Source organism: Patella vulgata, chromosome 3, assembly GCF_932274485.2.
Source record: "Patella vulgata chromosome 3, xgPatVulg1.2, whole genome shotgun sequence".
Taxonomy (NCBI): Eukaryota; Metazoa; Mollusca; class Gastropoda; family Patellidae; genus Patella; species Patella vulgata.
Window position 1 is genome coordinate 6242848 of NC_065881.2, and position 14023 is coordinate 6256870.

Genomic DNA, 14023 nt, shown 5'->3' on the forward strand with positions numbered 1-14023 from the left:
TATTGAGCTTAAAGGATAACGTGACAATATCTCAGCGCCGATGAATAGTTTTAAAAACATTGTAATGAATGAATTGCCGAACTGTTGTATTTAAAGGATAGCGTGACAATATCTCAGCGCCGATGAACAGTTTTAAAAACATTGTGAATGAATGAATTGCCGAACTGTTGTGCTTAAAGGATAACAATATCTCAGCGCCGATGAACAGTTTTAAAAACATTATAAATGAATGAATTGCCGAACTGTTAATAACGTGAAAACATCACAGCGCTGATGAACAGTTTTAAAAACATTTAGTAAAAGCATACGCTATTTTTTACCTTTAAGGCTGTGACCGGGATGCTAATATCAAAACACAGTGATGAAACTACGACTCGGGACAATTCATTACCTAACCGTGTTGAATTCGTGAAGAAAGTTTACAATAGATTTAATTATTCGATCGAATTCTGGTAATTTTATTTTAATGCACGAAGCAGGTTTATTCAGTTCAGAATACAATACAGATTCAAATACCGTACTTCACCGTTATCGACAAAAAGAAGGTTGAATTCACCCAGACACTTTATATATCTTAAACATGCCTGACAAAACTGTGCTTTGTGAGACCATGAAAGAAAGGTAAAATATGCTAGTAACTGAACGTAACTGAATGAACAAGTAGAAAACCTCAGAATTTTTCTATTCGCATGCACGAACCAGCTGTTGTTGATTGTGTTTACATTTGAATAAATCTTCTACGTACGGTATTAAAGAGCATGCCGTGTTGACTAAATGTGAGTAGAGTGTTTGGTAATAAGATATAAAAACGGTTATCGACAGTCGAATTTCTAACCCCAGCTGTCATCTGTATTCAACTGCTATTGGGATATACGGAGTTCCCGTCTTCATTAGCCCAGTCGGTGCAGAACAGTAGGACGTTAAACACCAATATCACGGAGTGTTTGGTATTACGCTTTGCAAAACATCGTTAATAGCGTGGCCAAGGTCTTTAAAAGGAGTTTCTGTCTTCGTTAGCCCAGTCGGCACAGAACAGTAGGACGTTAAACACCAACATCACTTCATTTCGTAAACGGAGTGTTTGGTATTACGCTTTGCAGAACATCGTTAATAGCGTGGCTAAGGTCTTTAAAAGGAGTTCCCGTCTTCATTAGCCCAGTCGGCACAGAACAGTAGGACGTTAAACACCATATCATTTCATTTCGTAAATGGGGAGTTTTGTTTTACGCTTTGGAGAGAACATATTTAATAGCGTGGATACCGGCTCAATAAGTAAAATTCCATGTGCTAAGTGTAAAATTAGTGACCTTTTAGTTATTTAACTGTGAAAATAAATCGCCGTTTTGATGGATTAGATGAATTTCTAACCGTTATGATATCTTAATTGAACAGTAATTCGATTCCAACTTTTAAGGACGTTAAACCCCATATCATTTCATTTCATTTCGTATATGTGGAGAAGAACATAGTTAATAGCCTGGATACCAAGTGTTAAAATAGTGAACCGTCGTTATTTGGTGAACACATGATAAAGATTTGCTCGAATTCTAACCGCGTTTTAATTGAACAGCGATTCGATTCCAACTTTAAAGGATCATATAAAAACTATCGTTAGAAACACATATTCAAAAAGTGTTAAAATAGTGTCACTTTAGTTAATTAACTGTGAACACTGTAGTTTAAAACGCAAAGCAAATCGCCGTTATTTGGTAAACACATTATAAAGATTTGCTGGAATTCTAACAATGTCTTAATTGAACAGTAATTCGATTCCAACATTTTTAAGGATCATATTAAACCGATCATTCTAAACAAATATTTAAAAAGTCATTTCTGGCATTTATATAATCATTTGGCGAGCTCAACATAAAAATACGACACAAGGAAGCTAGTTGTATTCCCATTGTGGTCGCTGCCATCATTAAAGACTGATTTGTCTCCAATGGTCAGACTGGCATCTAAAAGAAAATCATCATTATAATTGTGTTAGGACTTTGAAACATCTTTACAGAGTATTGTAAGTAAATGACCAACTTGTGAAAAGGGCCAATTAAAATCTCCTTCTCGCTATTCTCAAGATCTCTGGCTGCTAGCGACTTTCGTCTCGCTTTTAATTAAGAAGTATGACTCGTCTTCAAGGGTTTTGTCGCATCTCTTGGGCTCATCACGTGAATTTATCGAAGTTCATCAACGGAAAAAAATGAGTAGAATGGGAATTGAACTTCAGAAGAAATTACTTTAGGTTGGGTTGGGTTTTTTTTCATTTTTCAATGGACGTCTTTCTAGAAACACGCTTGTGTTGTTATTGACAGAACCTAGACGAAGTAATACGCTTGATGAAATTCGTCACAATATCTAGTAACATTAACTTTTCATTATTTGAAAAGATTGCTCTGAAGACCTTGCGATAAAACGACCAGTGTGCTCGAGATATGGCGGTGATTAATCCGTGTGTAGCATAGTAAAAGGTTAATCGAAGCCTGAGCCATGTGAATGGAATTATCATATATTTGGTGGTATTTTTGTTGTTGAATTCTAACCTGGATTTAGGAAACAGAAGATGGATGTTGGAGTGGTGCTACTGATGTTATTTGAAACGGTTTATTCGACACAGACATGTAAGTATATAGTCGATATATAAGGGTGGTTTATATATGAATATTATATGAAGACGTGGGATGCATGTCATTTCAGAAGGATTTTTACTGTATTTATATTTAGCGTTGTACAACACGTCGTCAATTAATCAATGCAAAACCTCCTTTTTTGTGTGTGAGGGAGAGAAATGGGGTTTAGGTCATTTCGGGACTAACACATGGTTCAATATAATTTCTATAATTCGCTTGCGCGTAGGGGTCTTTAGCAGTGGGAGGTAACCGGAGGACCCGGAGAAAACCCACGAGGTTGGACAGGCGACCCTACTCCTTGTCACGTCAACCGGGGATTCAAAACCACGCCAGTTGACTCAATGACAGGCCTTATGATACAGCACGCACGTGCTAACCATTCGGCCATCCAACCCCCTCCCTTTTTTGTAAACTAACCGTGACTAAATACTGACTTGTCGGGTGTTCGATCCCTGCATTGGCCGAGAAAGTTCATCCAGATTTTCCGGCGTGGTTCTCCCTTGTCAGTGATGCAGGACGGAGGTCCTGACAAGAAAAACTGTCTAGTCGTTCGGATGGGACGAAAAACCGAGGTCCCGTGTACACATTGGCGTGCACGTAAAAGATCCCTTGACAGATGGAATTCGATATAAGAGTAGGCCGTAGTGCCGCTGTCCGGGCAAAATTTCCCTCATAGCACACTGTATGGCGTATGCCCGTCTTCATTAGCCCAGTTCGGAGCAGAACAGTGGGACGTTAAACTCCATTTTATTTTATTTCAAAATTGTTTACTATATCTTAAATAGATAAAATAACAACACCACTATTGATTAGAATGAATCAATGATTTGTTTGTAATGCCGCAGACTGTGAATACTATTGAATTAGAGCTTTACGCCCTTTAAATGTTATTTTATCGAAAACTTTTAATTAGAAACCGAATATGTATTTTTAGTTTCCGTGATATTTACAACTACAGTAAAACATGGTGTTTACAAAAAGAAAATGGTTGTTAAACAGGCATTATGCAAGATCTAAATCCGTCTATTGCAGGTCTTTATTTGGGCCTGAAATGTTATGTAAATTATTAATTAGACATTTATTAACAAAACATGACAAGACCTTAATCGATTCTCGATGCCATCTTATGTATCGGATTTTCTCTGGATTTGAATCCGATTTGCTGCTCAATGCCCATTAATCCGAAAATGGATAATCGAGGCTATGTTTTCTATCGTACTGACTTTAGTACTGATGATCAAGGCTAGGCCTAAAATTCAAACACTAATATCTCGGTTTAGAGTGGAGCTATTTTCAGCATATTCCTTTTACATTACCTAGTTTTTAACTATTATCTAATCTCCCATAATGTATCTTTAATTAGAGGGAGAGAGAGAGAAATGTTGTTTAACGTCCACTCGACACAAACTAGGTCATTTCGGGACTAACATATGGTTTAATTTTATTTCAATAATTCGCTTGCGCATAGGGGTCTTTAGCAGTGGGAGGAAACCGGAGGACCCGGAGAAAACCCATGAGGTTGGACAGGCGACCCTACTTCTTGTCACGTACAACCGGGGATTCGAAACCACGCCAGTCGACTCAATAACAGACTTTATGATACAGCGCGCGCACGCTAACCATTCAGCCATCCAATCCCCCACATTAGTAATGGCCAACGTGAGCTAATAATACTTACACGCTGTTTTTATTTATTCTACAGGGGGTTGTAATTGAGTCAACTGGCTTAGTTTCGATTCCCCGGATGTACTTGACACGGAGTAGGGTCAACTTTCCAACCTCGTGTATTTTCTCCGGGGCCCTCTGCCCCCTCCCCTACTACGCACAAGCGAATTATTGAAATAAAATTGAACCATGTATTAGTCTCGAAATGACCTAGTTTGTGTCGAGTGGACGTTACTCCCCCCCCCATCCTCTCTCTCTCTCTCTCTGTTTAACCTACAATGTCTAGATTTATTAACTGGGTCAACAATGACCGAGGCTACATTTTTGTGTGTGCAAACATCGCAGACCTATTTAGTTTATGTGGACATTTAACATTTCAAATAATGACGTACACACGGCAGTATATGACTGCCATTCCCAAACACCCGATACATGACGTAATAACATTTGAGAAAACGGGGGTGACGGTAGCTAGGTGGGTAAGACGTCCTACTGTTCTGCTCCAAACTGGGCTAATGAAGACGGGTATACGCCATACAGTGTGCTATGAGGGAAATTTTGCCCGGGCAGCGGCACTATCGCCTACTCTTATATCGAATTCCAACTGCCAAGGGATCTTTTACGTGCACGCCAATGTGTACACGGGACCTCGGGTTTTCGTACCATCCGAACGACTAGACAGCTGTCCTTGTCAGGCCCTCCGTCCTGCATCACTGACGAGAGGAAACCACGCCGGAAAATCTGAATGAACTTTCTCGACCAATGCAGGGATCGAACACCCGATTGTCTCATCAAGGGTGTTGTTTTACAATTGTTTTATCAGCTGATCATGAGCAGGGTTGGGTTTGGACCCCCAAACACTCCCACTGGATCCGCCCCTGGAATGTTTTATTAAAGGGCGAAATATGTAAGCGTGTAATCTGTGATGTTCTCTCAAAGATTAAATCTTACTATTAACAAACATTTGGAAATACACACTTTTTGATGACGTCATCTCACACGATTGTTGTAAAGTCAATACATGATTGTAATGTAAAAAGAAAATGGCAGCGTATTAAATTCATTTCTTTGATGTCTCTAGATTCCAACAAAGAGAATTTTGTGTTTTTACGATGAAGAGACTGTTGATTCCTAGTTTGGCTTAACATGATATCGTGTGATTCATAACGAAATCTGTCGGTAATACCACAGCTTGTCTTTACAATCAGAATCTCAAAGACTTCTGGAACGATGTAGAATCGATTGGCTGTGTTTAGATCACAGGGGGCCAAAGAATAGAACAATTTATAAGGGTTAATAGATTATGAAAGTGTATGATATGTCGTATCGACATTTTGAATTTCTTTTTGTTTCCTTTAAAATGATATGGTGATATGTGTTGGTTTCGCTGGATTGATGGTGATCAAATACCATGGAATGAAACGTCTTATTAGTCTGCTCCGATCTGTCTAATGAGAGAGAGAGAGAGAGAGAGAGAGAGAGAGAGAGAGAGAGAGACTAACACTTGGTTCAATTTTATTTCAATAATACGCTAGCCCGTAGGTGTCTTTAACAGTGGGGGGGGGAACCGGGGGACCCGGAGAAAACCTACGAGGTTGGACAGGCGACCCTACTCCTTATCATGTATAAGCGGGGAATCGAAACCACGCCAGTTGACTCAATGAAAGACCTTATGATGCAACGCGGACGCGCTAAATACCCCTACCCGCAAGCGAATTATTGAAATAAAATTGAACCTTATGTTAGTCCCGAAATGACATCGTATGTGTCGAGTGGACGTTAAACCCATCTCTCTTTCTCTCTCTCTCTCTCTCTCTCTCTCTCTCCCCGCCTCTGGTCAAATATGTGTATGGTGTATACAGCCCTGGTTCCTAAGCTAAATTTCTATAAAACCCTACCTAAAGTCGCATGTGGGAAGAGCGATAACAATTTCTCGCTTCCCTTTATCAGGAACCTCGTGGGCTTTCTCCGGGGTTCTCTGCCTCCCCCCCCCCCCCACTGGGAAAGACCCCTACGCTCAAGTGAAATACTGAAAAACAATGGAACCTGTCCTTGATCTATTTTGTTTCGAGTAGACGTTAAACCATATTTCTAACACCATTGCAATAGCTATTTACATTACTATTGAAATTGAAAGCAGTCATTGTAGCTCAGGGAATCTAAATCCGGTTCATTATAATGATGTCTATAAGGAACGGTCGAATCACTTTTAAAAGATAATAGACCAGAGATAGTCGGACATTTCAAGTTTATTGAAGATGTTTGGCACGAATTGATGTCAAAATAAAAAAAAACTTTAATAAAAACAAAATACAGAGCAAACAAACTAGGTGTACTGCGATACTTGAATAATTCAAAGAAATCTTTCCACAGGGGTTGCAGTTAAAGAGGCCTTGTGGGAGATTAGATAAAGAGCTGATAGTTCTCACTATAATAGTTAAAAATGCAATAATGTAAAGGGAATATGCTGAAAATTTCAGTTAAATTGCTCCTCTCTGAACCGAGATATTTGCGTTTGAATTTTAGGCCTAGTCTCGATTATCCGTTTTTTGATTAAATAGTCAATGACCGTTGAGTGGCAAATCGGATTCAAATCCAGTGACATTCCGACATAAGATGACATCGAGAGTTTATTAAGGTCTTTTCATGTTAATAAATGTCTATATAACATTTCAGGCCTAAAGAAAGGCCTGCAATAGGCAGATTTAGCTCTTGCATAATGTATGTTTAATATGATTAATACAATGACATCATTATTAATGTGACGTCATGATGTATGTTTAAATGAGAAAACTAGTGTATCCTCTGATTGTTAAATTCATTATGAAATAAATAGATATCTAGGAATATCGACACTGTTACCTTTGAATAATATACTTTCCAGCGTATAATAATGCATTTTTGATCTTATAAGCTAGGGAATGATTGACATTGATCCCGCCCCATTGATGACTAATAATTATTTATACTCTTAGCACCGGTTAGCTACTCTTAGCATCGGTTAGCTACTTTTAGCATCGGTTAGCTACGTTTAGCACCGGTAGCTGCTCTTAGCACCGCTTAGCATCGGTTAGCTACTTTTAGCACCGGTAGCTGCTCTTAGCATCGGTTGCCGACACTTAGCACCGGTAGCTACTCTTAGCATCGGTTGCCTACTCCTAGCACCGGCTGTCTACTTTTAGCACTGGTAGCTACTCTTAGTACCGCTTAGCACCGCTTAGCTACTTTTACCACCGGTAGCTACTCTTAGCACCGCTTAGCATCGCTTAGCACCGCTTAGCACCGCTGTCTACTCTTAGCAACGGTAGCTACTCTTAGCACCGCTTAGCATCGTTAGCACCGCTTAGCTACTTTTAGCACCGGTTGTCTACTCTTAGCACCGGTAGCTACTCTTAGCACCGGTACCTACTCTTAGCACCGGCTGTCTACTCTTAGCAACGGTAGCTACTCTTAGCATCGGTTAGCTACTTTTACCACCGGTAGCTACTCTTAGTACCGCTTAGCTCCTTTTAGCACCGGTTGTCTACTCTTAGCACCGGTAGCTACTCTTAGCACCGGTACCTATTCTTAGCACCGGCTGTCTACTCTTAGCAACGATAGCTACTCTTAGCACCGCTTAGCATCGCTTAGCACCGCTTAGCTACTTTTAACCCGGTCGCTACTCTTAACATCGGTTGCCTACTCTTAGCACCGGTACCTACTCTTAGCATCGGTTGCCTACTCCTAGCAACGGTAGCTACTCTAAGCACCAGTTAGCTATTTATAGCACCAGTTAGCTACTTATAGCACCAGTTAGCTATTTATAGCACCAGTTAGCTATTTATAGCACCAGTTAGCTACTTATAGAACCAGTTAGCTACCTATAGCATCAGTTAGCTATTTATAGCACTAGTTAGCTACTCTAAGCTCCAGTTAGCTACTCTTAACGCCGGTTAGCTACTTTTACCACCGGTAGCTACTTATAGCACCAGTTAGCTAATTATAGCTACTTATAACAACAGTTAGCTGCTTATAGCACCAGTTAACGCCCATGTAATCTGTGTGGTCGAAACGCCGACCGACCTAGCCCAGGGTGCGGCACTTTAAACACAGACATGTACATGTCGTTGGTTATTCTATAAATACACGGTGATTCTTCTGTCGATAATCCCCATTGGTTTACTTGTGTTGACTTGTTTGGACGAGTATATCGTCAAATTTCACCGAATTTAAAGGACAATATTGGTGTCAGCCATAATTACATATGACTGACACTGTCGTCACTTCCCGTTTCTTCACGTGCTTCTTACACATCTCCCGTAGCAATGATCTCTGTGTTAAAGTTATATTTGGGATGTATTTAACCAGTTCTATCACAAATTTTATAATGACTTGACACCAATATTGTCCTTTAAGCTATATACCTCTAATGTTTATCCTATTCACATTAAAGTCTTACTTGAGCTTTCTTTCAATCCTCGACCATTCGTATGTTCTGTTCTATTCTGTTTCACGGTTTCTTCTCTTATATAGGTGAAACATTTCTTTTTACTTTAACGGTTCCTTAGAGAAGCTTTGTGTTGGTAATGTCCCCATTCTCGTCCATCACACCAACATGGTTTAAAGGCTCAATACCACTCTTGTTGTAACTGAATAATATGTCCCAATCTTTATTCCGGTCAACAAATTGTACTATTTTAGAATATTTCAATTAATTGATGATACAAATTTCATCTTAACACACCTTATTTAAAAATTTTGAAAAATTCAACATAATGGTTTCAAACGTCTAACGTAAACCTTTTCAAATGAAACTTCGATTTAAAAATATTTTCGAACCCTCTGGACAAGTAAAATAGGATTTAATGGATAATTTACACTTAGATAGAGATATTATTTATTTTCTGGAGCTTTCAAGCCAGCAAGAGTGTTATTGTCCCTTTAAGTTTAAAGACGAGACCGAGATCAGTGAGGTTTAACCTTAATACATGCAAGGGTATTACTTTCTCGTCTTCCGCCATATTTAATCTAGATTATTTATTGCACCACGCAGAGATATAGAACAGTAGACGATGTCTTGCTGTTTATTAGGGCTCCATAATAACACTTGGTTTCAAATAAGGATATGCGGTTCTCAGCAGACCTTGGTGTGTAGTCTGAACAATGTGATGAGAGGGAGAGAGAGAGAAAGAGAGAGAGAGAGAGGGGGTAACGTCCACTTGACACAAACAAGGACATTTCGGAACTAACATATGGTTCAATTTTATTTCAAGGGATCTTCAGAAGTGGGAGGAAAACCCAGAGAAAAACCCACGAGGAATCGAAAGCACGCCAGTTGAATATGATGGTAGACCAGTTGTGATATTAATTGGAAGAAATATTTCATCCCCCTTTCGAGATATTTCTTCCGTCGCAAAAATAATTTGTGTTGATTTTTTTTTCAGGCAAATATTAATGAATATATTCAACTGTATTGATGACAAATAATATCAAATCATATTAATAAAAATCTTCAAATGAATTATTGACAAAATATCAACTAAATTAAGATAAAAGCTATCAATGCGTGATGAAAAAAAATATTAATAAATGTATTTAACTAAACTGATGATAAAAAGTTTCAATGATAAAACATATCAATGATAAAACATATAATGATAAAACATATCAACGATAAACACACCAATGATAAAACATATCAATGATAAAACATATCAATGATAAAACACATCAATGATAAAACATATCAATGATAAAACATGTAATAATAAAACATAGCAATGATATCAATGATAAAACACATCAATGATAAAACATATCAATGATTAAAACATATCAATGATAAAACATATCAATGATAAAACATATCAATGATAAAACACATCAACATATCAATGATAAAACACATTAATGATAAAACATAGCAATGATAAAACACATCAATGATAAAACATAGCAATGATAAAATACATTAATGATAAAACATAGCAATGATAAAACACGTAATAATAAAACATAGCAATGATATCAATGATAAAACATATCAATGAAAAAACACATCAATGATAAAACATATCAATGATTAAACATATAATGGTAAATGATAAAACATATCAATGATAAATGATAAAACATATCAATGATAAATGATAAAACATATCAATGATAAACATATAATGATAAAACATAGCAATGATAAAACATAGCAATGGATATCTTTTTTTTTTTTGATAGTTTATTTATAGTTTATAACATATACAGTCAATATACAATCTTCAATATACATAACAGATACCCATACATTAATACACCTATATACATATTAGATCATTAATTATATTTCGGCGTTTGGATGGCCGAATTATTAGCGTGTGCGCTTTGTATCATAAGGTTTGTCATTGAGTTATTTGGCGTGCTTCGATTCACCTTTCCAACCTCGTGAGTTTTCTCCGGGTCCTCGGGTATTGAAATGAAATTGAACCATATGTTAGTGCCGAAATGATCTAGTTTGTGTCAAGTGGACGTTAAACCCTACCCTCTCTCTCTCTCTCTCTCTCTCTCTCTCTCTCTCTCCCCTTTAGTCCTAAATCACATACAAGCTTGGGCTTCGACGTCACACCACTGAACTCAAATACATTGATTTTCATAAATAACGGTATTATTATAAATGTCCACCATTACGTGCTATAACAGTTTTATTCGTCTATCACCTATGTGTAATGTCATTTCGTCTCAATGCCCAGTATGACATGACCAATATCTATAAGTAATAATATAACACGAAGCCAGACTGCGACTAGGAGTTGACACAAGGTGTGTCATTGAGTCAACTGACCTGGTTTCCATTCTCCGCTTGTACGTGACATTAAGTATGGTCGCCAGTCCAACCTCGTGGGTATTCTCCGGGTCCTCCGGTTTCCTCCAACTGTTTAAGACCCCTACGCGCAAACGAATTATTGAAAAAAAATTGAACCGCATGTTAGTCCCAAAATGACCTTTTTTGTGTCGAGTGGACATTAAACTCTCAATCGAATTTCAATCTCTAGCTTCTGGTTATTCCAGTCTACGCCGATAGTATTTATTGGGCATGCTCTCCAGATAAGAATATAGCGTCACCTTTTGACATGACTAATTGTGGAATATGCCTAGCCTCGTTTTTCGAGTCCCTTATTACAAATAGCGATGAAAAGTATTATGGTACACGATTCGTGTACCAATTGTTAAATGTTTATTTTGTCTTAAATATTGGATATCAGAAGGCCATCTTTTCCCGGTAAGATCACAACATCAATGTTGATTTAAACCGACAAATAAATCGTGTTTTCAGTGTCGAAGATTTTGGATGATATTGAGTTAGAGACTTAGTTACTTTAAGATACGTGTATAGAAATTACTCGGATTAAAACTAACCCAGTCGGTTATTGCGATATTGTTTAATAGATGCAATATCAATTTTGTTTTATTCCAGTTCAAGTTAATCAATTCTAATACCACGCATGGACGAGACGCAAATCAATGTCTCTGCCTTGGTTTAGCAAATATTATTCTTTATAATTCAATTTCTGTGTTAAAAGCCGGGATTTGTTATCAAAGGCAACATTTGATATTTACGAAATAAACTCTTCAAACTACTCCCAAGTTACAGCCTAAATTTAATTATACGGAAGACTTGTTGAGGAGAATTCGATTGGTGAGGAAACAACACCTATGGCATTGACATTTTCAAGGAACAAATTTCCCGCGAGTTATCCCTAATGATTAAAAGAAGAGGCAACGAGTGGAAGCTACATTCTATTTTTTTTTTTACCATCACGAATAGTTGAACATCAATTCATATAGATTTCTGCCGACCGTGTTCCTAAGTTAGCATCGTATTTTATTATATATATATCAGAAGTCAAATTGTGTGTTCTGTGTGTGTGTGTGTGAGAGTGAGAGAGAGAGAGAGAGAGAGAGTGAGAGTAACGTCCACTCGATACAAACTAGGTCATTTCAGGACTAACATATGGTTCAATTTTATTTCAATTATTCGCTTGTGCGTAGAGGTCTTCAGGTTGAACAGGCGACTCTACTCCTTGTCACGTACAGCCGTTGACTCGAAACCACGTCAGTTGACCCAATGACAGACCTTATGATACAACGCTTACACGCTAACTATTCGGCCATCCACTCCCCCGGGGCGAAAAGAAAACCAGTTTAAAGAAACGGTATAGGAAATCACTGTAGCCTTATCTCTGGTCCTTTCCCCGATTAGTGAAGCTATAAAAGTGTTTATGTCTGGTATCTGCTTTATGTCACTTACAAGGGATAATCTTTCGATTTTATGACATAGATTCAGTACCAGTAATGTCACAGAGAGAGAGAGAGAGAGAGAGAGAGAGTGAGTACACAAACTAGGTTATTACGGGACTAACACATGAGAGAGGTGCTTTAACGTCCACTCGACACATTTCAGGACTAACATATGGTTCAATTTTATTTCAATAATTCGCTTGTGCGTAGGGGTCTGTAGCAGTGGGAGGAAACCGGAGGACCCTGAGAAAACCCACGAGGTTAAACAGAGAACGCTACTCCTTGTCACGTACAACCGGGGATTCGAAACCACACCAGTTGACTCAATGACAGACTTTATGATGCAGCGCGCACACGCTGGCCATTCGCTGCCCCCGCCCTCCACCTGCACCCCATGTCACATAGAAACCTTATAGACAAAGGTCTTCCTGGAATAAGCTAAATACTGTACTGTAAATGAGGGGGTGGACGGCTGAATGGTTAGCGTGCGCGCGCTGTATCATAAAGTCTGTAATTGAGTCGACCGGCGTGGTTTCGAATCCCCGGTTGTACGTGACAAGGAGTAGGGTCGCCTGTCCAACCTCGTAGGTTTTCTCCGGGTCCTCCGGGTCCTCCGGTTTCCTCCCACTGCTAAAAACCCCTATGCGCAAGCGAATTATTGAAATAAAATTAAACCATATGTTATTCCCGAAATGACCTAGTTTGTGTTGAGTGGACGTTAAACCCCATTTCTCTCTCTCTCTCTGTACTGCACTGGTTTTCAATCTTTTTATACTCGTTGACTGGTAAATAGAAGACATATAAGGCAGACATGAACAAAACAACATTATTTATATAGTGGTATTACACATCGTCACCGACAAGGAAATCTAATGAAATGGGGTTTAACGTCCTACTGTTCTGCTCCGACTGAGCTAATAAAGACGGGCTTACGCCATACAGTGTGCTATGAGAGAAATTTTGCCCGGGCAGCGGCACTACGGCCTACTCTTATATCGAATTCCAACTGCTATGGGATCTTTTACGTTCACGCCAATGTGTACACGGGAACTCGATTTTTCGTCCCATCCGAAAGACTAGACAACTGTCCTTATCAGGTACTCCGTCCTGCATCACTGACAAGCGGGAAACCACGCCGGAAAATCTGGATGACGTTAAACGCCATTTCAATATAAAATGAAATTTCTACAGCTATATGAAATAAACAATAATGTCAGAAATAGAATGTCCTGACATTTTCAGAGGGAAATATTCACATGTTCCTTATTCATTGACAGGTGTCTCGTTTCGCTGACCAGCAGGAAATTTTTACGGACCGGTGTTTGAAAACCACTGCTAGAGAATAACACCATGCATAATTTAGTATACGTCTTGTTCAATAGTCTAGGAACACTAAACTAGTCACATTATACATTTATTCCTGGGAACACTTCACCATCAACACTTAAAATAAACAAATG

General features: G+C 38.5%; 1 long non-coding RNA gene across 1 annotated transcript in view; it reads left to right on the plus strand.

Annotated features, from left to right (window-relative positions):
• The first annotated feature begins 485 nt into the window (after positions 1-485).
• LOC126815976 (uncharacterized) overlaps positions 486-14023 on the plus strand; it is a 37159-nt gene continuing 23621 nt past the window's right edge. The window contains exon 1 of the long non-coding RNA XR_007678151.2: positions 486-2618. This is a non-coding gene — a long non-coding RNA (uncharacterized LOC126815976). The remainder of the gene's footprint in view (positions 2619-14023) is intronic.